A 25,136-nucleotide genomic window follows, 5' to 3' on the forward strand; every position below is an offset into this window, starting at 1 on the left:
GGGGGCCGCCGCGTTGCGGAAGGGCGCTGCGCTCCCCGCGGCGCCGGCGGCGGGGCTCGGCCACAGTGCGGCCTCAAAACCGGGTAAGTGAAAAATCAGAGAGCGCAACTAAAGCGGGAGAAGCCGGGCCTGGCGTCTGCTCGCCCTGCCGGCATCTGGCCGGCAGTAAAATTGCTCCGAGGAGGCTAATCTCGTTTATGCTGCTCCTGATTATTTTTAACCCAGGCTGAAGGAGGTGCCCTAGGTATCGTGTCGCTGCAGTGTGCTGACCCTGGGAACAGATACTTGCATAGATAGTCCTGTAGAAAACATACACGATTTTAATTAAAATCGGGACATCAGTCTCTGTTGCTTCAAGAAGCAATAACATCCAGATGACACTGTCAACAAGTTCTCAGCAAGGGTTTTGACAGGCTCCTGTTTTGCTGCCTCTTTTGAAGGCTTCAGAGTGGGGCACACTGCATAAACCTTTCCCTGCCCCTAAGCAGAGGGGTTTGGCCTGGCTGATGTGAGACTCGCTGGACACAAGCCCATGCGCTGTATAGTGGGGTCCTGCTGCTCAGTCCACCTTGCCCCCGGCAGTCCTGCCCTCTCTTTCCTGCCAGCTGCTTCCCTTGTTGTTCATATCTGGGCATTCGGGGCTGGTGTTTAAATGTTCATAGCTGTGACAGATCAAAGCTGACTTTTTTTTTTTTACGTTCTTTTTGTTTTGTTTTCTGTTATATTGAAGTCTCACCTGGTCAGGGCTCCTGCACTATGGCAAGCTTTGAGGGGCTACTGCTCTTGTTTTGCTCTGTGTCAGTATGACAGCTAGCACCGTCCTAGTAAAATGAATAATCAAATCATAATTTTAAGTCCTACTTTTTTTTCTCTTCAATTTGAAGCTGTATCTACTTTTTTTTTTTTTGAAACTGTCTCTACCCTTCTTCCCGAGTACATCAGATCAACTGCTTAAATTTTACACAACTAGATAATTCAGCCCTAAACCATGCTTAACCACAGATTTCAGGCCAGAAAATGGAAGGTCAGCTCTGGAAATGGAAGTTCTGCATTGCATAAATAACTGAAATGGAAATTCTCGAGTAGTTTTAATTGCAGTTATCTTATAAAGTGCTATATAATACAATGCTTGTCTTGTAAGTATTCTGAACATTTCTGATTACTCATTTATGCTAATAATCAGCTGTATTTTTTCTGTTAATCTTCATCCCAACAGAAGCTACAGCTGGAAGAATCCTCAAATGATCCATTCTCATTTAAGGGATTGCCTTCTTTCCCATCCCTCCCTCTCCTCCACCACAAAATAGGTCAGTTTAGAAAACAAGTAAATGGACTCGTATTAAACGATAGTGAATGTGACCTAAAAGAGACAGGCACAAATTCTGTCTAACATTCTGACAAGCAAGCTCAACACAATGATAAATACAAATTGTTCCTAGAAGTCATGTAACTATTAGTTAACTTGATTCTTCAAGGTTACATTATTTTTAAAACCCAATCAAAGAACAAAGATGCACAGAGAAACACCAATGCATTGCAGAGTTTGGATATGAAGAAAATGGAACAAACACAAAATTATTCCCATCAAATACTTCCATATTCATATAAGGTAAATTTGCTTCTCTGTTGACTAAAATATTTTAGGAAGAAAATGTGTTATGATTATAATCTTCAGGGCATTTTCAGTGGTGTTTTATGGCAGTGGAAGTCTTAGTCATTCAACATTCTAAGTGAAAATTATATATTAGCAAACAGTTTGTCAAACCCATTGAGATACTCTTAATAATAATGTAATAATAAATAAAAATAGTATTAAGGAGGTTTTTGTCTACAAATCTCAAAACATACAGCAAAGGCAAATAAGTGTTAGTATCGTTAGATCTAACTGAAATGTTAAGAGCATTGAGATTAAATAGCACAGAGCATATTCATCATCAAAGGCCCTGCTTTGCTGGCTTTAGGACCATAAACCTTCTGCTCATTCTTCTGCTCATGTGTGGAGGCCCAGATAGCTCTCCTTGAGTGCTTACAGCTCGGGATCATCCCCACCACAGGCACAGTGGGGAAGAGTCACACGTGGGCAGTGAGAATTGAAGTTCGGCATTGCTTTGCTTAATTTCTTCCTATTTTCCCCTGTAACAGCAACTCTAGCCCTAAATAAGGCAGATGGGCTGTCTACATAGCGTAATGGGAGAGAGAGGTACCAAGAAGGCAGGTATTGATGGCATTTAGATCCAGGCAGGCTGGGCCCCTGCGGGATATTCCACAATGTGGGGTGCTGAGGCAGTCTCACGCCACTAAGTACTGGTGAAGTTTCTTCTTGCGTTAGACGTCAAGACTGAGAATGTTGTTGTTTTTTCTTACACAGTGTGCTTTTCCCCTCTAAAGATACAAGTTTGCAGCTCACTTCAGTTGATTTGGAGCAAGATTCAGCAGGAGCTTTGCTATTTCTTCCATCAGACCTTTCTCACTTTGCATAAGCAAATATTCACTAAAGCAGGGACTTCAGTCTTGGTTTCCCACCTACTGATGGCCTGAATCAAAGTGGCAGAGAGACCTTTGTTTTGGTGCTGTTTTACGTAAGGCCTGCAAAGTACGGTCTGAGCACTAAACATGCCGGTTGTCAGGATTTTAGTTGAGCGGCCAGCTCAACTCAGCACTGGAAATGCAGGTGATTTGAAAATGTCTGCAATGGAAGTATAGGTTTCTTTGCTAACAGGTAGCAATTAGACATTAATTTAGAGGACCTCGACTATCAATGAGTAGCTGAATCTGCAGATACCTGTGATAACAGTCATTCAACTGTAGATGTAAAAAATTAGAATTTCACGTTTAAGCTGGTTATTTCTCTTAATCACTTTCAGGGGGCCCTCAGAGAGGACAAATTGCACTCTGGAATTGCTCCTTTCCCTTTGCTGGCTCTAAATGGGGCCTAATAGTGAGGAGCCCTATCTTTTAGATGCCTAGAGTCTGTGATTCTCACTTCTAGTCTTACCTCTGAGCCCTTCTCACCATTCCTATTAATTTTAGTAGAAGTGAGCATTGGTCTCCATTTATGCTGGTTTGTGTGAATGATCTATTTGAAAATAGAACCAAACTACTGTAAAATTTGTCATCTCAGACCAAACTGGCTGTGAAAGGGAGTGCTTGTGGTATGCAACTGGTTACTGCAGGGTGCCTCAAAGGGAGAATAAAAGGGTCCTATAAAGCATTTTGCTTGTTTTATGTAAAGCACAAACAATTTATGGAAATGACATTTAAATGATTATTCAATGTCCAATTATGTATCACATCTAGAATAATTCCTGAAATTGGAGAAATAAAACACTGAATGACACCGTTTAGGAAATCCTTTTGACTCAAGTGCTTTCCTTGAAACAGCAAGTAGCTGGATGACCTCAAGCATATATTTAATTGTGCCTTGTAATAAAGTAATGTAATTAGCAATTAGTTAGGAATGACACTTAAAAATACTTAACAGGTACTATGGAAATGCATGTATTCCAGAGACTTTGCATTCTTTTGACTTCTTTTAGCTAAGTTTGCCTCTGAATTTAGCTTATACATGAGTTCTCCAAGTGGTTCCTCAGGGTGCAAAGAGTAGTTGTATTTGACTCTCAGCTCACTAACGGTTGCAGAGTTCTCGATTAGGGAATAAAATTAAGCTTACAAGAGGGCAGTGCAAGGCACACATTTAGCCTGACTCGCACAGTGTCCTCGCCAGGGGCACAGACCAGCACGTATGCCATTTACAGCTACTCAAGTGAGGAAGATCTGAGTTAATACATGGAGAAGAAGAAACTCCCAATCTCCCCGCCACCCCTCCCTTTTCTTTCCTTTATTTTTTCTATACCAGATGCTGCCACTAGTAGAGGCAGTTTTGGTAACACTGAACTATGTATCACTTCACAGCAGTGTACATTGTGCTGGCAACAGAAACACAGCAAGGTGGGCAGAATAATAAAAATGATTAAAACAAAAGTCTATGTTTATGCATACTTGTCTTATAATTAATGGCATGTACATGTCAAAGTTTGCAAGTCAAGATGAGTGAACTGTATATTAGAAGCAAGTGAGAAAGGCAGACTAAACCTGAAAAATGCTGCTGAGTTTGTATGATTAATGAAAATACTGATATGCCCATAAATCTGATGGCAGTGGTTAAATGAATAAAACAGTTTATGAGTGGGAATTCAGTTTGGTATGATTCTGTTACCTTAATGGTGGAAAATAGCACCACCTATCAAAAAGTCTTGACCCACAGTACGGGAATATTTGGGGTTTTGTATAGGGAGAGCAAAGCGTTTGTATTATTGCTTTACCAATACCAAGTTGTTCAGTCACGCCCAAGTGTACCATGCTGGTGCATTTACCTCAGCTGTCACCTGCTATTTGGGGGCAGCCTGTATCATCTATACTGGGCACAGGCACCACACCAGATGAGGCCACTGAGAAAATACCGTAATCTCTTTAGCGCTCCCTGTTTTGATGTGCTTGGAAGGGCTTACGAGGCACTAACATGTGGGCTTACCTGAGGAGGCATTAGCAGTATGCTAAAGTACATTACTCCAATAGCACCATTCCATTTTCATCCCATTTACTTCCCTTACAGAGAAGCAAACCTGACAACACCAAGTACTTCTCTCACCAATGCTAAAGATTTTTTTTCCCTCTGCATTTGCAAGGTCCTTTAATCCCAAATCTCTCTCTCATCACTTGTTCTGACCCTGGGAACAAAGTCTGTCCCTGGGATGACCGAAGGCTTGTTTAAAACTGTGAGAAGAGTTAAAAAAAAAAAAAAAAAAAGAAGAAAGAAAGAAGGAAAGAAAGTTAAATCAGCTATGCAGAGAGCAGAGCAAGGACAGAAGATTACATAAGAGGAGGATCTTCATCCTGGACCGTTCGTTCAGGAAGAAAGTGCAGTGCAGCTATCGTATGTTCTGGTTCCAAAGAGAGGCAATTAGGAGTCTAACCCAGGCATGAATAATTCAATTTCCGCTGTCTATTTTTTTATATGGCCACTGGAATGTGTCCTGGGGACCCGATGGAGGCGAGTGTACGCGCTGGCTCCAGGATGTCAGAGGCGGGGAGCCATGGACAGACACATGGCACCTGCAACTCCCATTTAGCTCTTCTGTTTTACTTTTCACAGATGTAACCCCCATGGGGACCTCTCCCAGGCCAGGCAGGAGCTCTCCGAGCAGGATGAATGCTCTGGCAGAAGCATGAACTTCCTTATTAATACCTCCCACCAGAGTCAGTCAGGCTGGGGGTTCCCCACGTGATATGCTGTCAAACCCAATTTGGTGGAAATTCATTGCGGGGAAGCACCCAACTAATGGCCTGACCTCGCTGCTAAAATGCCTTGTTATGTCTCAGTTTAAAAAAGGGCTCAAATCACATGCTGAATTTGAAGCACCAGTGGCATTGCAGGCTTCAAGGGGGCAGCGTGTGAGCACAGGCAGTTCCAAGAGTTAAGAGGGCTTGTGCCCTTAGATGCAACCACCCAGTTTTCTGGTTTAATTTGCTACTTAAAAAGAAAAAAAATGCAGCAGCCAAACTACAGCTGTATAGAGGAACCACCACACCTTCCAAGCCCTACATATCAATCTAGTAATTTCCTTCAATCTGGAAGAAGGAGAGAATTTGGCTGGTGGGACTGGGAAACTAACAGAAAGAACTGGGAGTAATTAGAGCTAAGAGGGGGAAAAGTAATGCCCTAAACATGGAGCAGTATCAAAAATGCCTGAGTTGGTCACATTACTAGGAAAGTGTTTATTTATGGTGTACAGTCCTTTTAAAAGGCATACATCTCACGGTATAACCGTAGATGGCTATGGTAGTTATTTCTGCACCTTTCATCATGTATTTTAGAGCGTGGCTGTATATAACATACCTTGAAGACTGGGTATGTGTGAGTTCCAATGTTGACAAGAGAATTACTGCTGTTAAGTTTACTGCTTATATTTTTATGAGGATTTAGTGCTAGAACTGTCCCATCCAAATATCAGGTCACCACGTAGTATGTCAGAGCATAATGGCATGATGATCGCAGTACCGTTTATGGTCACAGTTTACATTATTCATTCGATACAGTGGTGCTACCAGCATACTGCAAGATGAATTACAATAAATTATTACTTTTTCTGAGCAGTTTTGTAGTCTAACTGTAAAAGCTAAACCTATCTCACAAAGTTACCTATTCTGGCTAAACACATACATCACTCTTCAAGTGTTGGCAAGAGGTTGTTGTAGAGATATCTATAATGTACACACCCCTGTGCTTTCCAGTGATGTATCACAGCCTCCCTCCCTCCCTTTCTCAGTCAATGTTTTTCTTTGGTTACTGTTACAAATGTCGGTTTATTATTTTGGTTTTGGTCTCAGTCCCATTTTGCACCAATCTGCAACATTTCATGTTGCAGTCCCATCAGATCAGAGAAGTTAAGCATTTCTGGATCACATCAGAATTTGAATGTGGAAGATACTGCATAACATAGAAGTGTAGAGGAAGTAAGGGCAAGGATCCAGTCGTGCTCCCTTTTGAGTTTGCGCTCAGTCAGTGTCTCAGCCCAGGGCTAAGAAAGCTGTGTGGAGAGAAGTGTTGTCCTGCAAATAAGATGTTTCATGGCCAGTTGTAATAACTGGATTCAGAAAAACTATTTTCATTGCAGAAAGTAAGACCTCTGAGTTTCACCTGTACCTGCAATTCGTTAGGGAGACAAGAGTTTGCTCCTCTGAGGAACAAGCAGAGGATCAAACTCCCAGATCTTGAGGAAGGATCTCCTGGAGATAAAGGTCTCTGCAGGGCTGCCTGAGGCAGCTGCGAGTGCCGCAGTTCCTGCAGAAGAGAGACTCTCCTATCTGGGGTTGTCCTTGCAGTTTCCCTTTCCCCTTTCTGCTCTGTGGAAGGAGAGTATTACGTAGCACAGAGGGCAAGATGGAGTAAGTTGTAGTTGCTTTTGTTCTTCATTTCAGCAAGCAGAATCCAAGATCCAGGCCACCACATCTAATCCCAGTTTTGCCCTTGTATGGAGCTAAGGCAGATTTTCAGCAGCGCTGGCGTTCTTGGCTTCTTCCTCCCTGATGGGTGGGCAGATCCTAAAGATATATATTATCTTCTCTTTTTTTTTTCCTGAGTGAACTGTAACTTTATTGAATCAGGGAAATCACATTAGAATTACGCTATGGATGATGTATCTTAGGTGGTTAGGTCTTCAGATACGTAGAGGAACACTCAGTGACTCAGCCCTGCAATTTTTGGTGGAGTAGGTCTATTCCGGTGTGTGGGTGTTCACAGAACAATTACGTAAGTGTCAGAATAGCAAGGAACTTTTGACATTTCTGGCAGCTCAGCTGAGTTCTTTTCAGTCAAAAATACCTGAATTGTTGTTCTCTTGCATTAAACACACATTAGTGCCTTAGCTGGATTTGGGGGGCATTTTTTGAAGTCTCTGTTGTCAGGGCAAAATATTGGAGCAGTAAGAAAACAGGAGAATTTTCACAGTTACAGTGAGACGAACATTTGCGAGAACCATTTTAAATCATGTAAGAGGGTGCGAAAGTTGTTATGCCATATGCCTGGAATTTACTATGGTAAAACTAATTACTGCCACTGAATGTAAGGGCCTGTCAGCTTTTTCCTCATCACACCCACCCTCGACACTTTTTTTTTTTTTTTTTTTTTTTTAGTTTTTTTTTTTTTAGTTTTAGTTTGCCTGACTTTCTTGCCTGTAGAGCTTTTGGCTGCAGAATGAAAATGCAGCCTCCAAACTAACTTTTGCAATATTTTATGACCTATATTCAAGGTGAGTAGATTAGGTACCCCACTTAAGTATGATGAATTTGGAGGTGACTGCTTTTCTATATGAACTATACAGAGAAACAAAGAAAACTGATTTGTCTCCCAAGAGCAAGATACTTACATTAGTCAGATTAGATCACAGTCCAAATGGCATTTGCAGAGAAGATTTCTCTGTAAGGATTAAACAGGTAAGAATCAAAAGCTAACTACTGTAAGGTATTGTAAAAGAGGCAGGCAGCCCTGAAACATTTTGCACGTGGAGGCTGGTGCATTATACTGGGTACTTATGACCTTTAATGGGGCTCTGCTAGCTAAGAATTACATGAAGGTGCTGAGAAGGCACCTAAAAGCATGAGACAAGGAGGGAATTGTGAAAATAAAGTTCCTCATCACCATGAAGTGAGGCCATGTAAGTGGCCTCTCTTCCACAACAGAGAAAATGTGTAAGAACATAACAGTTACCAAACGGCACAGTTAATGTATGACAGCTGGTAAGAGAAGAGCTCTTGAGGAGTAGGTATCAAGAACCATCCAAGCAGGAATGAGTTGGGCAGGAGGTAAAATGTGTTAAAGCAACACATGCAGTGTCGTGCAATATCACCATCTCCTCAATCTTTCCTTTTGTTGGTTGATTCAAATTGTGCTTTTGGTACCAAAAATCTCCAATCAAATCAGCCAGTGGATTTCTATTCTAGATAAATTCTAAATCTCTCAAATGATCATGGCCTTAGTATGATGTTTCTTCTTCTACATAGTACAGTTAATGAGGCAAGTTACAGCTCTGAATGGTGATGAGCATCCAGCTGACATGCCTGAGTGACTGTTCAGCACAAGAGCATTTCTCAGGGGCTGCTGGAGAGTGATCGAAGGGCTGTACGATGTTTTTCATCTAAAAAGTGTATTTTCTGGAGTCCACTTCGAAGAAGGGCACCACTACTTGCTCTGTGGGAATGGACCTATCAGCTGTGTGGATGCTTGCCTACACAGCAAGCTGACTGTTAGCAAGTCCTTACTGAGACTGGAAATGTGTAAGATGAGGGCTCTACCAGTGGCAATACATGGCAAGGAATCAGTGAGTTTAATTGTGTTTTGGGGGCTCCAACCAATACGTTTTTGGCCAAGAATTGTCCTGATTAATGAGGACAACTTCAGCCCAGATGTTCTGGTTTATTAATGTGTACATTATGTCACCTCAGACTCTTAGCATAAGGGGGTTCAATTTATCACTTGCCTCTGAAAATAGCAGCCTCAAAGTCTGAACCTGCAGTCAGTATAAATAATCATCCAATTGCTCCTCTGAAAATTAGAAAATTCTGAAGATCTGCAGTGTGAATCTATGGCCTTATATCACTCGCAGCCTGTTAGACTGAAGGGATTCATTGTTCTCGTGTGTGCGGGAGGAATTGCTTAAATCCAGTGAGCAAAAACAAAGAGACTCTCAGTGCTTCATATTTCCTTCCCAGGATCTGTGCAAAGTAAATAAAGTAACTATGTCTTCTGCATTAAGTACTCAGGATGAGAGCACTCTTCACACTAGCCCAGTGCTTTCAACCACTACCTGTGTCAATGCATGTAGTTACTCAGACAAAACTAGAGAAAAATAAGCACAAATTCTTGCATACCAAGAGCTAGCTCTCTGCGCTCACTGATAAAATTAATCTCTCTTAGATTCAGACACAGACTAATCATTTAAAAACAATTGCTCCCGCTCCTTTGAGACTCCTTAACATGCGTGACGCCCGACTCTGCTATGTCAGGTGGGCAAGGAGTGCTGCATACATACCAGGGGAGGTCACTTGCCCACATCATTCAAATTCTAAACACTCACAGCCAAAAATGTACAACAGGATTTTTCCTTTGAGGGAGTTGTTAACCTGACTTTTTTTTTTTTTTTTTTTTTTTTTTTTCCTGAACAGCTACAAGAATGAATGAATGAATTCTGCATTATTAGTTGCTAAAGCTAAGAGATATACTGCTACAGGGGGGAAAAAGCTGATTCCAGTCTGCTAATCATCAGATGCAAACCTGCTTCTTTCTACTGAGGAAGTATCATTTGATTCAAACACTTTGATGCTTTTTACCTCATCTGAGTGAGATAATAGGTGTTCTCAGGCACAGAGAAACTGAACTGGAAACAAGAGAGCAGTAGATACTGTGATTTTAGTGGGAAGGCAATTGTAGGTAAATAAAACCAGTTACCTTTATCGGTGTATTCCATAACAAGTAAGAACCATGACATTAAAATAGAAGTAAGAAATAATAAAAAAAAAATCTTAGCCATTAGAATAACAGAAGCCTGTACTGCAAAAAACATTTTAAACTGTAATGTATCACCTCCCTGTGAGTAGTGGTATAGCAGTTTTTCAAGTTTGGTTAGCTGACATAGTAAAGCAAAAACAATGTCTGTAACAGGACCTATGATGTTGATTGTCTGTTCCCTCTTATAAGCAAAGCCTGCATTGATTTTGCATCTGAGTCACTGCAAAAATATATTGCATATTACTTTAGAAGGCAAATGAGACCAAAATTACAGAGAAATTAACCAAGAGCTTTTTATTCTTAGGGCTTGGAATTGATCAGTCAGTCTGATCACCCATTAAGCTGAATTCAGCTCATTGCCTTTAAAAAGAAGAAGAAGATGAACTTCTGACCTTGGAGAGAGTAGAGATGAGATGAGAAAGGCATGCAGAGAGATCAGAGCTGGCTCCATGCAGAGGTCAGAAGTAAGGAGAAGGTGTTACCAGCACCTCCTCTACAACATGTCCTGTGGATCTGCACAGCTCCAATGTTGTGCCCCTTATCTCACATCCTCCCCTACTTCTGCCTGACCTTCATGGTCACACCTCCAAAAAGGGGTGAGCTACCTCCATTCACTACGGTTAACAGAGCACATACACAAGCAGCCCCTGCGCACCCGACACATGTCCTGCACGCACCGTTGTGAGGCATTGTATGGTGACAGCACTACATTGGCCAGGCCTGGAGGGAACTGAGTGTTTACTGAGGCTGTTTTTGCCAAATACTACCTCTTAGAGTGGTCTATCTGGGGGCAGCAAGGAGATTCTTCGCTCCCTCAGGGGTTGCCGAACTGTGGTAGAGGTCAGGTAGAAGGAGCAAGGTATAGACCAAATGGGACTGTTGAACCTGAGACAACAGCCCCACAGGAAATGTCTTTACCTGAGAACAGGTCTACCATCTACTCCCTTCTCTGAGTTCTCCTTACTCACATGAAGAGAAAGGACCTTAGCACAAATATCCTTAGACAGAGAGTGTTTCATTTCACTCTTCATAATCTGCCTAGCAAGAACAGTTGTTGAAACTCAGGGTGGCTGGTTTGGTTTCTACTGCTGGATGAGAAGGTGTCTCAGACTTCTCCATGGCTGTGGTCTCATTTATTTTTGAGGAAGTACTAAATACTTCTTGAGAAGAGGCTGGGAAGCTTGTGTTCTCTGACTCCTTTTGGAAGAGAGATCCTCAGATCTAAAGAAAGATTTCTCAGAAGCAATTTCCTTTTGGAAGGCACAGCACTTCCAGGAATCTATAGTCAGTAGCTACTTGAAAGAAAGAAGATGAGGTATTATTTCAGAGGAATCAAAATCAATTCATAAGGTATGTATGTCAAAATATTTTCTCCAAGGTTTTTCTTAGCACAAGATCCACATTCCTCTGAAAAGTCTATGTTTTGGGGGGTTCCTGGGAACACATGCTGTATTTTCTATATTGGGTGGCCCTTGGATCAAGGTGAATTTTTCCTTCCAAGAATTAGAGGTTTTAACTGAAGCAATCCAAAGATTGTGTCAAAAAATATTTTTGCCCCGCTGTCAGTGACATTTGTGAGTGATGGAAAACCATCCATATGGTTAAACAGACTATCTCCACTCCCCCACAAGCAGTGACTTAGAGGATGAAAGTAATAGTCAGCCTGATCATCTGTTTTGTAATAGGATATTTGTCTCAAGTTTGCAGGAAAGTCATTATTATTGGGGAGGAAGGGGACACGCAGGAAGACAGAGTCTGCAATAGATTATTGGTGCTGTAGCTGAGGGATGAGAACAGAGCCAGAGCGAGGGCAGGGGGAAGAGTTTGTTAAGCCAAAAAGAAGGAAATCTGTCCAAGTCCAACCAGCCCTGCTATTGCCCATCAAGAAGGTCTGTGATAATATGAGGAGGGCTGGTGTGACTTGGGCCCGGTTAAGCAAATGGCACTATTCTGATTAATACTGGCCCAGAATATGGCTCAATGTTTGTGGCCATGCAGAGGTGATCTCGTTTAAACTCCAGTGCTGAATGAAGAAGCATGAAAATTTCAAAGCTCTTTGCTTCTCCTGAGGGCTCCCAGGGTTGGTATTAATAGCTTTGGTGAACTGTGGTCCATTGATTTAAAGCACCTGTGCTTCTCAAAGTCAGGACTTTATCAATTTTTTATCACTTACACAGGAAGCAGTGCTGAGCTTAATGTTATTTATCCAGCTGGACATATTGACTTTGACAGAGGAGATCAAAGCATTTGGGTTAGGGATTGTGTAACATCTTCCTATAAGAACTGTCAGGGGTAAATTTACCAAAGCCTGAAACTTTGATTGATGATCATTCTGCATGAGTGTGTAGCATCAGGAAGCACACAATAAGCCCTTTCTCTTAATGGAGCTGCAGGCAGTGACACCTTGAGACATACATATTTTGAAACACATTTCATCACCTCCTGGGACATAACAGTACACAAACCCCTGGAGGTACACTTGAAAATGAGCTTTTCCTGTGCAAGTAAATGGCTCCCAGAAAGTGATCCAAGACTCTTTAAGATGCAGCTTGCTGTAGTGCAAATTTTGAGCCATTAAGGAAAATAAGTTAGAGGCCTTTTCTTTTTTTTTTTCTTTTGCTATTGGCATGAAAGTTTCCTCAGAGGTGAGAAGCTGTGATGTGTTGGCTCAGGAGCTCAGAGACGCAGTCCTCTGCTTCACTTCATCCTGTGTGTAGCACTGTGGGTAACAGCACAGCCTGGCACATAGAGCAAGCCCATCTGCAAAGTGAGATAAAAGAGACTTGATTTCTCTGACTGGTTTAAGGCAAGACATATCACCTTCTGTGGACCGAGTTCCCCCCAACTATTAAGAAGCAAAAGGTACTTAATACCCTGTTAAACACGCTGGCATCTTTTATCGTCACTTATTGAGAGTTTGTTATTTAAAAGACGGGCTGCTCACCTCCTTCAGCAGTTAATGAGGAGAGACTCCCACTGAGCACAGTTCAGGAGGGGATCTTGTCTTAAGGGCAATAAGTGCCTTCTGAAGAAGCAGATCTTTCCCATTCACTATAAATGGAGCCAGGGAAAGTAATCTCCCATCTCTGTCTCAAACTAGGCCATGCAAAATATCTGTCCCAGCCTCAGTGGAATTAAAAAATATCAGCCCCCTCACTCACAGGAGGTGTTGTCAGGATAGATGTACTCTTTGGATAGTTGCCCTTGCTACAATAATAGGGGCATGTACAGAATGAGAATAGATGAAACATGACAGACCATTGTCTGAACTTTTCTCTCAACGTTGGATTAAAAAACATCAAGCTGTATAGCACTATAGTAGCCCTCTTACTGCCTGTCCATGATTTTTAAAGCCAGGCAGAGCTTTGATCTGCTCTGAAAATTATTGTCATTGTACAAGACAGTGTTGGCTTTTTCTTGGCTGGGTGCAGACTATGCCCAAAAGGTTGGCCAGTCCTCACTCTGGCCAGTCCCACCTGGAGAGCTATGTCCCATGGGTCTGAGAGCTGCTGCTGGGAGCTGTGCTGGCAGATGCTCACCCGAGAGCCAGTCCTCAGCAGCCAGGTGGCAAATTCCCTCTGGATAAATCATCCTATCCGGAGCAACAAGGACATTTTGGGTGTCAGCGAGGGGTTTGATGCTGCTGCCATTTTTTCCATCAGTAGTCTTTGTCCTAAATGTAGTCTTCATAGTCTTCTTCCTGAATGTAGCATAGCTGGTCCGTATCGTTACACTGTGTAGGGAGATCCTCTGTCCTGCAGAAGGTCAGCAGCTTAAAATTTTTCTATGGGCTTTTCATTTTCCTTTTTCTTTTTTTTCCTCCAGCTACAAACAAACAAACAAAACCTAAATATTTGTGGTGCAGATTGCATGGCTCAAGGACTCAGGATGATTAAAGGCAGGAGCTCTACAGAGACATCCAGAAATGATTGTTTTTAACAAGACAGGAACTGTGTCTGAAAACAGGATGACCTGCTGCAAAAGACGCCAGCAAATCCCTGTAGAGCTTTAGAAAAAAACAAGCAGGCGCCTGAGTGTGCTTAAAAAAAAAAAAAAAAAATCCCGCCTAGTAATAAAAAGGCATGGAAGGGTAAACAGGAAAAGAGCACTCCACACTGTGAGCAGCCTGGAGGAGGAAAGGCTAGGAAGAGCTCTGATCTGAAAAGCTGATATGGGAACTGAAGGAAAAGGTTTCTTAATATTCCCTGATACAAACTCCTGGTGAAAACACAGTGTCAATGCAGCTTTGAGTGGCAGCTGCCTTTATCCCAGTAATATGGAGGTTTGGGGAGCGTAGAATGGGCTACACAGGTTTTGTTGGCTTGTTCCAACGGCTGAATAAATGTCTTTTTGGGCTTGCATGAAATGCAGGCTTAATGTATTTCTAATGCAAAAGTTTGTTTCCTGTTACTACAGTTCTACACACCTGGGCTGTATTAATATTGCGGTATAGTTTACTCTCCCAATTTTAGGATGAATTTCATGATATATATTTTTTTCCACTAAGCCCCAGCTGCTGAGGTCTTGTGATTTCATGAAAATTTCTCATTTTATGCAACTAGAACAAGGCTTTGTAGACTTCATGCTAAGAAAGAAAATCTTAAAATCACAGAGATTGCTCACTCTAACAGGTAGACTGAAACCCCTACTTTTGCTGTTTTTTGATGATGAATTTTAAAATCACATACATTTTTGAAGTTTGATTTAGGATATTGATATTTAGACTTCACCATGTTGACAACTTGTGCTTGCTGATAGGATTTTCAGGATCAAATATTAAGCAAGTTCCCTGCTAACAGCCCACTTACTGCTGGTGGGACACTCGTAACAACAAACGCTATGGGGTGCATATGCAGCATCAGACCCACAGACTGCCAATTCCTTTGCAGTAGGTCTTTGCTTTCTCCTTTGTTCTGCTCCAAGGTCAAACACTTCCTCAGAACTGAAATAACTTATTGCAGCTTGTGTCCATATGTGGCCAGACATGAACTCAGCAGGCCATATAAATCCGTTAAAAAATTCATCTTCTCAAACATAAGGCATGGGCCCTACAAAAAGGTAGAGCTGTGAACTGGGTTCATGGGAGGGATTTGTTCCGTAAGGGGTTTAGGAACAGGTATTATTTGCTTCTGAACACCCAGCAGCTCTGAGCAGAAGGCAACGGCCAATGTCACAAGCTCAACCATGGCAGCGGTGCTTCTGAACTAAGCTTAATTAGCACAACTTCTCTTTTTTTGGTAGGCTCTAAAGAAAACATTGCAGTTAAAGCAAACATCTTTGGCCTTAAAGGCACCGATGTGAATTGCACAGAGGTTTGGGGATTGTTTTCCCTCAGTTTAGCCCTAAATTACCCTTGTGATGAACATCTGGTGCCCAAGCGCTCTTTCGGCTCCTTCTCGGTGTTTACCGGTGCTGGACTGAGACTGCTTTCGCGTCACTAGGTACCAGGCTGCTTTCCAGAGAGGCTGCAGCTTTTTTGGGTGGGGGAGCGGAGGAGGAATTTTTGTTTGTGAGCACTTCAGATAATGGAAAAGACATTAGTCTCCACCCTTTTCTGGGTATTGCTTTAAGGCTGACAAGGGACAGTTTCTTCTCACCCACCAGGCATACAAGCGCTGGGAGTGCTCCTGCGCCGAGGCTGCGCCAGAAAACTGCCAAATGGGCAAGATTGGGGGGATTAAGCAATTCGTAGGTGGCAGCCTGCCCATGCGCAATGTTCTCTGCACAGACAAGGAACAAACAACAGCCTGTATTTTACTTTTCTCTGGTGGAAGAAGGGAGGCATCTGCCCCAAGGAGCTCTGGCTCTGCTCCCTCCCAGGACCAACGCCTTCGGCTCTTTTCACAGGTAGCCCAGCACCTTGGGCACTGGCTTCCATTCATTCATTATTTTATTAAATAATGGACTTGTGGGGTTTTTTTGGCTTGTTTTGTTTCCTTTCGTGAAAATGAAAGGTGTTTTGTTGCTGTTACTGTGTGTGATTGCTCAGAGACCAAACGCTTATTCATGGCCTGTGCCCCCTTCTGAACAACTCTACTAGGACGAAGAATTACTACTAATTTGGTATTTCCTTTTCTTGTTTTACTTTCCAGTGGCAGATATTAGGAACAGTGAAATTTCCAACTTCCAAGAAACAAAATTAGAATTGAATTAGTTTTTCATTTCAAGATGGACAGAAATACCAGCTTAGCACTACTAACTCCTAGTCCATTAGTTACGTAGTTATCTGATTCACACACACACACACACACACGTGTTCAAAGACATAAAAATAGCAACACTTTTTAGTTTATCCTTGTATCTTCTAAACTAAATAAGAACATGGAACAAAACAGGTTTGTGAATATGCACGTTTCATGGAATGATCTTGAGAATTTCATTCTTATTCTAGAAGTTGTTGTCTGCTTATCACAAAGAAAGACGTTGTATTATTTACAGTGGTCTAGGAAAAAATAAACTCCAAGTAGAAGTGTCAAGGCTTGATTTTAAAAAGATTTTAAGTGTGCAAGACACTTAAATACTTTATTGAGGGAAAAAAAGAATGAAATCCTTCTTTTAACTTTGCCCTAAAATGAATGCAAACTGGGTGAGATGTCTCTAGTCTCAAATTAATCTCACAAATTGTCAAAGGAGCAGAGCAGCAACATAATCACTGGAGAAGTAACGTGGAAAAAATGTTTCATGTTAAAAAATGGTGAGGTCAGGGCAGCTGCTTAAATTTCTGCAAATTTCTTTCTTTCTTTTTTTCTTTCTTTTTTCCTCCCGTAGTTCTGTCATGATTACGAGGTAGTAGCCTTTGTTTGGCAATTTTTATTTGAATGGTGAACCTTATGAGCCTTTTCTTTTTTTCACTTAAAGACATTTTAACTCTTGCACACTGATTGTTCACCCCAGGCCCTTAGGAAGGAATCATGGAGGATTTATGCTGCAAATACAAGACAGTTTTTAGGCTGTCTACTTTTCAATGGACTCTGAAGTAATTTGACATTTTTCTTCTGCCCAGGAGTGGTCTCCAGCTGGCCAAGTGTCCATCCCTCAGGGGTCATCATGTCTGCATTCTGCAGACTCCTGGAAACATGGATCCTCTTCACTGACAAAAACAAAAAGGTGGAGGGGGGCAAATCAAGGAGCTTTTTGTATAAAACGCTCACCTGTTTGGGCAATGAAAGGACAGCATTTTTATTCTGCAGAGGGTCTTAAAACCAAGCAGCACAGGACTGGTTTAAATGATCCACCATATTGATTGCTTTGGGTGAAAAAGAGCCATGACTGGAGCTGGCGGCTTGCAATGGCCGAGGCCAGTGAGGCTGGAGAGGGTCTCACTGGTCCCTCGGTGAGCAGAGCCATGGCCGCTGGCTGCGCAGGGCCAGCGCCACCTCGGTGGAGCGGGACCAAGCCCCAGGACAGCTACACCAGCCGCACACCACCTCCTGCAGTAGGAGGGGTGATGCTCCAAAAAGATCATTTAAATGAAACACCTTTTTTTTTTTTTTGGTATGACAAAAACTTACAGATTATTATTTTTTTCACGCATCGGACCCTATTTTGCATCATCCTCACCATATCAAAGGAAAGGAATTATGCCATTCTGATCCATCACCATAAAAATCTGAAATGTTTTTTGTGTGATTTTCACAGTAGATTAGAACCAGGAATTTCCACTTCAGAGGAATTTCAACAAGTTGAAATCTGGTTTTATTTCAGTTGAGACAAGCAATGGTCATTTCAAGCTTCCTACAAATTAGAAATCCCCTCCTCAGTCCATGTAAATATTTTATTAATCTATATAAACAGTGTCTTAAAACAAGATGTTAACTGATATTTTAAAAATTATTTTATATAATCTGATTTTAAAATTATTTCATGACTATGCCAGAGTCATAGTTCATAATTTGAGCATCTAGATACATAAAATATTTCATGAACTTACATGAATTCTTTTACTTTGTTTTTCAAAGTGTACTATGGGCAGTTGTTATGTCAGATGGATTGAAAGAAATCATTGCACTCTGATCTAAAAGTGTTTCCTACTAAGCGTAGAATGATAAGGTTGGAAGGGGCCTCTAGAGATCATCTAATCCAACTCTCAGCATAGCCCTGTGTTGCTCAGAAGGAGATTGGGACAGTAAAACAAAGTAGCAGCTGCATTTGAACTTGAAAAAGAAAATAATACAATAAAAAAGGTAAAATGTTTGATATGTCATAAAACATTGTGTCATATCATATACATGTTGTATAATTCATACTGTTACTAATAGGTTATAAGATAAAATGTGAAAAATTGAATTAAATTTCACTTTTAATCAAAATTTCAAAACTTGTATGAGCTCACTCAAAAATTAAATAGAAGTGCTGTAGGAAAAATGACTGTAAGCAAATATGAAAATCTGGAGAAAGTATTTCAGTTTTTCAATCTTACCGATTGTTTATGGTACTGTCTTACTACCTTTATACAAATAGCAGAGGTTTTCTCTCTTGCTCCTGGACAGTAAAGCTGAAGTGACAACATCAGAATCTCTTTCATAGAGGAAGGCTTCTCAGAGGTGACCAGCACCCATCTCATGGCTCCTTTTGAAGTGATCATTCCCTTCTGGGAACAAAACATAGAAACACCAAGTGCATTTGCCAAACCCAACCTTAAAGCACAGTATTTAGTGCATTGTGCTAAAAAGAAAATACTGTGAAGGTGGCAGCTGTGGGGAATGGATTAACTTCTCCCATTGGCAAGTGGCATCAATCATCCGTTGCACCTGAGCTGCGAGTCACTGTGAGGGAGCAGTCAGTATGGTACGTGTCTGCTTTCCTGACACTAAAAAAAAAGCAAAATGGATTTCTTTCACAGGACGTTGGCTATTCCTGGTAATGGAAATGATGCCAACAAAGTAGGTACAACTGCTTCCATTTCCTAGAGGAGGGTTTACGCATTGCTGACTTACTTTCCTGGCACTCTGGTTTCTGAGGAGATATGCTCGCTGAGGCAGCAGCAAGCCAGGGCTCCTCAGGCAGATTTCTCCACATGAGTTCATAAATCCCCTGGGAACAGGTATGGTAGCACAGAAATGGTTTGCTCCTAACTGTCTTCCCTAGCCTCAGTGCTGCTGCTGGAAAATGCTCAGCATTTGGACAAGCCAACAGAGCTGAGACCATGAGCCCGGGCTCAGCACAGGCAGGCTGCCCTCCTCCCTTGCAGTTCTTATTAGCCTTCGTTTTCTTGTTTCTCCTTCTCCATTTTCTTATATGATATATATTTCTGTACAGTTATATACATATATAATTATATAAAGTAATGGATATTAGTTCATGTTTGAACACCATGTTTATGTCTCCCATTGCTTCCGTGTCTCTGCAATACCTAAGTGGACATGCTCTTGTAGACATCCTCTTTTACTGGCAAACTGAAGACTGTTAGAAGCTCTGATGAAGCCCTCAGGCATTGACAGTCAGACATATAATGCGGGGAGAGATGCCCCAAATCAATAAATCTTGCAGAGCTTAAAAACAATGATTCAGGCCCAGGATCCCTAGATCCTTCGTCCTCCTACTTGGAGGCATGTAGCTAGTGGTGTCCCCCAGGGCTCAATACTGAGGTCAGTCTTGTTCAACTTATTTGTCAATGACCTGGATGAAGGGACAGAGTGCCTCTTCAGCAAGTTTACTGATGGTACAAAGCTGGGAGGAGTGGCTGATACATCAGAAGGCTGTGCTGCCCTTCAGAGAGACCTGGACAGGCTAGAGGCTGACATGCTGGAAAGCAGCTCTGCAGAGAAGGACCTGGGAGTGCTGGTGGATGCGAAGATGAGCCAGCAATGTGTCCTTGTGGCCAGGAAGGCCAATGGTATCCTGGAGTGCATTAGGAAGAGTGTTGCCAGCAGGTCGAAAGAGGTGATCCTGCCCCTCTACTCAACCCTGGTGAGACCTCATCTCGAGTACTGTGTCCAGTTCTGGGCTTCCTAGTACAAGAGAGACATGGAGCTACTGAAGAGAGTTCAGTGTAGGGCTACGAAGATGATTAGAGGGCTGGAGCATCTGCCCTCTGAGGAAAGGCTGCGAGAGCTGGGCCTCTTCAGCCTGGGGAAGAGAAGACTGAGGGGGGATCTTATCAGTGTGTACAAGTATCTGAAGGGAGTTTGTCAACAGGATGGGGCTAAACTCTTTTCAGTGGTGCCCAGTGACAGTTCAAGAGGCAACAGGCACAAACTGAAGCACAGGAAGTTCCACCTGAATGTGAGGAGGAAATTCTTTGCTGTGAGAGTGACAGAGCACTGGAACAGGTTGCCCAGAGAGCTTGAGGAGTCTCCTTCTCTGAAGATACTCAAAACTCCACTGGATGTGATCCTGTCTAACATGCTCTAGGTGACCCTGCTTGAGCAGAGAGGTAGGACTAGATGATCTCCAGAGGTCCCTTCCAACCTCAACCATTCTGCGATTCTGTGATCCCAGTGATAGCTACAAATCATGCCATGCACAGGAAACCAATGGTTGCAATGTCAAGTCCATCAGATCACCCCAAATATGCCAGTAGCACATTAGATCACATGCTCCACCATGCCCAGGTACCACTTTTATAAGGCATGATGTTTTAGAAGGTGGAAATGGAAAGAAGGGGTAATTTGCAGTAGTGCCAGAGAGAAGGAGAACAAGAAATGGCATTGTTGCCAACCCCACTTTCCTGACTAGCCTGTAGCTTTTTTGGGCCCAAGACTTTGCTGAGATTGGGATAGAAACAGATTCAGGTGGATCAGCTGGCACCTCTCAGACAGCTAGGCAAGTGTGTCACTGTTACAAACACACTTACATTGTGGGTGAGACTGGACTCTGTATCACTGGGTTATAGGCCGTGGCCTGAATACTGCCAGCCAAACCTCACACAAGGATGACTTATCTTTTCCAGCTTCTTCATTTCTTAATCAGACATAAACAACACAAGATGGAAAGGTGCAGAGCAAAACATAAAATGATTTATTAGAATACCAGTGCTGAAAAACAAAGCACAGGCAATCAACATAGGATTATATCCACATTTCGATACGGACTTGCAGTAGCGTGAGACCAGTTTCTGAGGGATTTGACATTTTAAGTGCACCTTGTAGCCTTTCTGGGTGTTAAATTCAAAACATTTTCAAAGCTTCTTGGCACGGTAGACTGCAAGTTACTCTTGACTAGATGAAGTGATGCCACAAGTGGGAAGTGAGAGATGAATAGACAGTGACAACTCTCAGGGGCACAGACAGGAGGGTTTGCACTGGAGCGCAGGGACAGATGTATCTGGTTCAGTGCAAAGTAAGTTGTTATTGTCTAGTGTTACCACTGAGTGAAATAAAGCTAAAGTGATTACTAACACAAAGTCTCCACCCTTTTTCTCCCAGTCTGAATCTATACGTTATGCCTCTGGCTTCTAGTTTCATCACAACTATCATAACTTAACATAAAATAGTTACAGAGCTCAGAAGAGCAGATGACTGAGGAATCATGTCCACTAATGAGGAAAAAGTGTATTTTTTCATCCCGAATGAAAAAGGACAATTTAAAGCGAATATTTCTCTTGGAGGAAACACCACTGGGTGGGAGTGAGGATTCATTCTTTTTCCACATCATTCCAATCCATCTAAATAAAGCAAACTCATGAGAACAGGACAATACCACCCATGAGAAATGCAACAACATCCGCAAGGGAAAAGAAAGTCAGGAACAAGATACTGAGAGGGTCAAATGGAGATTTTGGTGGAGTGTTGAGCTAGCTTCTGAGGAAAACCAGGTGGAGTCTAACTGCAGCTGGGAAGTGCTACATGAGAGGGAGGAGGGGACAGTACCAGATTCTACCTCCCAACGGTATCCCAAGGTAGAGAAGGACCAAGCTATAATGACAATAGAAATAATGTAGAGGAATAGTAGAGAAATTGCTTAGTAAGGGACAGAAGATGCCTGGTCTTCTCATGGTCCATTGACTCCCTTGCCAAGTATCTGTGTCCTGCAGCTGATGGGTAATTCTAGATGAAGAATAACCAGCCAGAGAATGCATTTCATATTGATGCATGTAAGACAGTACTTCTCCAGGCCTCAGTGGAGGAAGACAACAGGTATATTGTCCTGATGGGTAGCAGCAGGCATGGATGTGATATTCTTAATGGTCTGGCAGGGGAAAGGGGAGTTATTTTACATCAGGCTTGTTTATGCTTTGGCAGCTGAGCTGGACATGTTCATTTATATTGCATTGCATGGTGTGTAAGTACTCAACAAACAAGACAGTAGGGATTTGAAAACAAGGTATTAATCAAGGCTGCAGATGAACAGCACATATTGGTAAATATAGCATTAAGAGCGTGGTGAACTAAATGTGATCACAAATAAGCCTTAGTGTTGCACCATGGGACAGTGAACTCCACACTAATATGGAGAAGTGGTTTGAATGTGTAGGCTGTTGACTTCACACATTCCAACACGGACCACCACACTGACGTTCATAAATCACCTCAGCTGCAGACTGAGAAGAGTGAGGGAGCTCGGGAAGGGCAGATTTGTTCTCCAGCAATGCATTGCAGTTGAATTTAGGGTGTGATGTAACCGAGTTTGGCTTGGGCCACCCAGCAACAGTGCAAACTCACCCAGCTGTGTTGGGGTGAGGAGGAAGAGGACACAGCTATGTAGAGGTAGCCTGACTAAAGCACTCCACTGGAGCTACAGCCTGGGCAGCCTTTGTTGTTGAAGCTTTCTCTTTCTGAAAGGAGCACAGAAAAAATGAGCTGGACAAGCAGGGCAAGCAAGCAGAGACTTCAGACTGTTCCGTAAAGCAAAGAAATCCAGACTACAGCAAGGTATCTGGAAACAAGTTTCCTGAGATCAGATTGTTACATGTGAAATGTCATGGAGTTGGAAAAAAAAACTTCAAAGACTTTGCAAATGAGTGACCCAAGTGCCAAGATGAGAAAACGAGCTCTTGATTTACTATAAAGGCATTTGTTAAGCTTTCAAGTACTGAGCATTAGGAATGTAAAATATCTTTCAGTATGGTGGCAAGAGGGAACTGAGAAGGAGGGGTACTTGTCTGGTTTAATAAACGACTTTTGCTAGCCTAGTGTTCCTGGCAGGTTACACCTGCTTCCCACCCCATGCCTTGCTGCCACTCTGTCTGGAGTAGCGTGCTCTTAACAATAGCTCATGGTTAAAAGGTACAGAGTGTGCTACAGTGCTCATTTCCTCTTCCTGATGGTGCGATTGTTATTACAGAGCTGAGGAGCAAGGCTTCTTTAACACCACTACGCTATGAGAAACTGTGACTGTAATAGAGAGGGTCTGATTTAATGCAGTTTGAAGCTGAAGAGAAACATTGGAAAAGAGAAGATGCCTTCCTGTAAAAATTACTTTGTACTGTAGAACGTACTTATACACACATACACTCATATGCACATGTATCTGGGAGGAAGTGTCCAATGTGGCAAAATCCTGCTTCCCTCAAAATCAATGACAAAAATTCCCATTGATCTTGATATGTCAAATTTTCAGCAACTGTATGTGCACATAGGGGGACACCGTGTGTTTTCAGGCACACTGTGAGCACGTTTGCTCACCGTGGAGGCTGTGGGATCACAGCCCAAGCATGCTAGCAGGGCACTGAAGTGTAGCTGGAGGGCAAAAGCTCATCCTCCAGGCCAGCCCCGTGTGTCAGCAGTGGTATGTCTGACTGTGTGCAATTTTGTCTGTTGGGGGTTATAAGAGCATTCGTAAGCCATGACCTTGCCTACCTCAATGGACTTGTAGGGTTTTTTTTTTTTCTTTGTTTTTGGTTGAGCGGAGGTGCTTCCTTGGTTGTTTGTCTTTTTAATAGTCGTTTGAATTAGTCTAAAAATTGCTAAACTGCCTTTGCTTACTCTTGATTTCCACATAGGAGGATGCTTTTTGAAGGTCAGTTGGAAGAGGCAGAAGTTCAAGATAAATGACTTAATATGTAAGTAATTTAAATGAGTTTAGTGGTTACTGTCTTGAAAAATATTATTTTAAGGATGTTTATAACTCTAGTTCAGTGATCATCTTTTCAATTGTTTTCAATCTGTGCAGCCCCAAGCATTTTTCAGTGATGATATGGATGGAAATTTTAAATCCCAATATAATAAATGTAAATCTTGGTTTTCTTAGGTACCCTTTGTAGATCCATTAAAATTAGTCTATGCACTTCAAGTTTGAAGTCCAGCTCTAGTATGGTTAGCTATGATGTGCCAAAACCTGCGCAGCTAATTTCATAGCTATCACTGCCTGCAGTGGGCCAGTTGTCTGATTTCATTAATGTAAAATGTGTATTCTATTTATGGATTTCTCCTGCTTGTAACTATCATTTTGTAACAGCTGGATTCTCAGTTTTCTGCCTTTCAGTGGCACAGCAAGCATCACAGCCCAGAAGCACCACATCTAAAAGGCAATTATCTGCACCTTCAGATGCTCCACACACCTCAAAACTGATTCCTCTGTGCAGCACAGCAGTAGGTAAGCTAATACCAGAGCTGTTATTCCTGTAGGAAAGCGTTAGGTATGCAGGACTGGCCAGATGCCAAGGTCTTTTGAGAATTTGGCCTTAATAATAGAAATCAAAGCTGATGGCTGCCCACTTCTGAAAATCTGATCCAACATCATGGTGCTGAACATTTGGAAAATTTAGTGCCAGAAATAAGGGCCAGCCAGTTGAGTGCTCTCTCTACTCAAAGTGACTTCAAATGACAGCAGAAGGGACCAGGGCGGCTAGTAAAGGCAACCAGAAGTGCATCCAAAGTAATAGATAATGTCTGTTCTAAATTCCAAATACCTGGCAAAATCAACCAAATCATGAATATTACTAACAAATGTCAAGCATACCTATTTCTGCATAGCAAATATAAAATGTTAAACATCTAACAGAACAAAAAGTATGAATTACTTTTGCAAAAGTCCAGTATGTGCTCACCTCATGCAGAAGAACTTTGAACAAAGATCCTGAATCCAGAGCCTGTCCAGCTGCTCAGGACAAATGCGGCCTCACTGCCAGGTGGAGCCGTGGCCTCTTGGCCATGCTCGGGGTTTCACTGGAAGAGCCGGTAATATTTCTAAC

At 42.2% G+C, this 25,136-nt stretch overlaps 1 long non-coding RNA gene across 1 annotated transcript; it reads left to right on the forward strand.

The window, feature by feature from the left end:
• LOC134136384 (uncharacterized) lies at positions 1-24,486 on the forward strand. The gene is made up of 3 exons (XR_009957490.1): positions 1-83; positions 23,946-24,005; positions 24,401-24,486. It is a non-coding gene; the product is annotated as an uncharacterized LOC134136384 (long non-coding RNA).
• The last annotated feature ends 650 nt before the right edge of the window (positions 24,487-25,136 follow it).

This window comes from Rhea pennata, chromosome 1 (genome assembly GCF_028389875.1).
Source record: "Rhea pennata isolate bPtePen1 chromosome 1, bPtePen1.pri, whole genome shotgun sequence".
Lineage (NCBI taxonomy): Eukaryota > Metazoa > Chordata > Aves > Rheiformes > Rheidae > Rhea > Rhea pennata.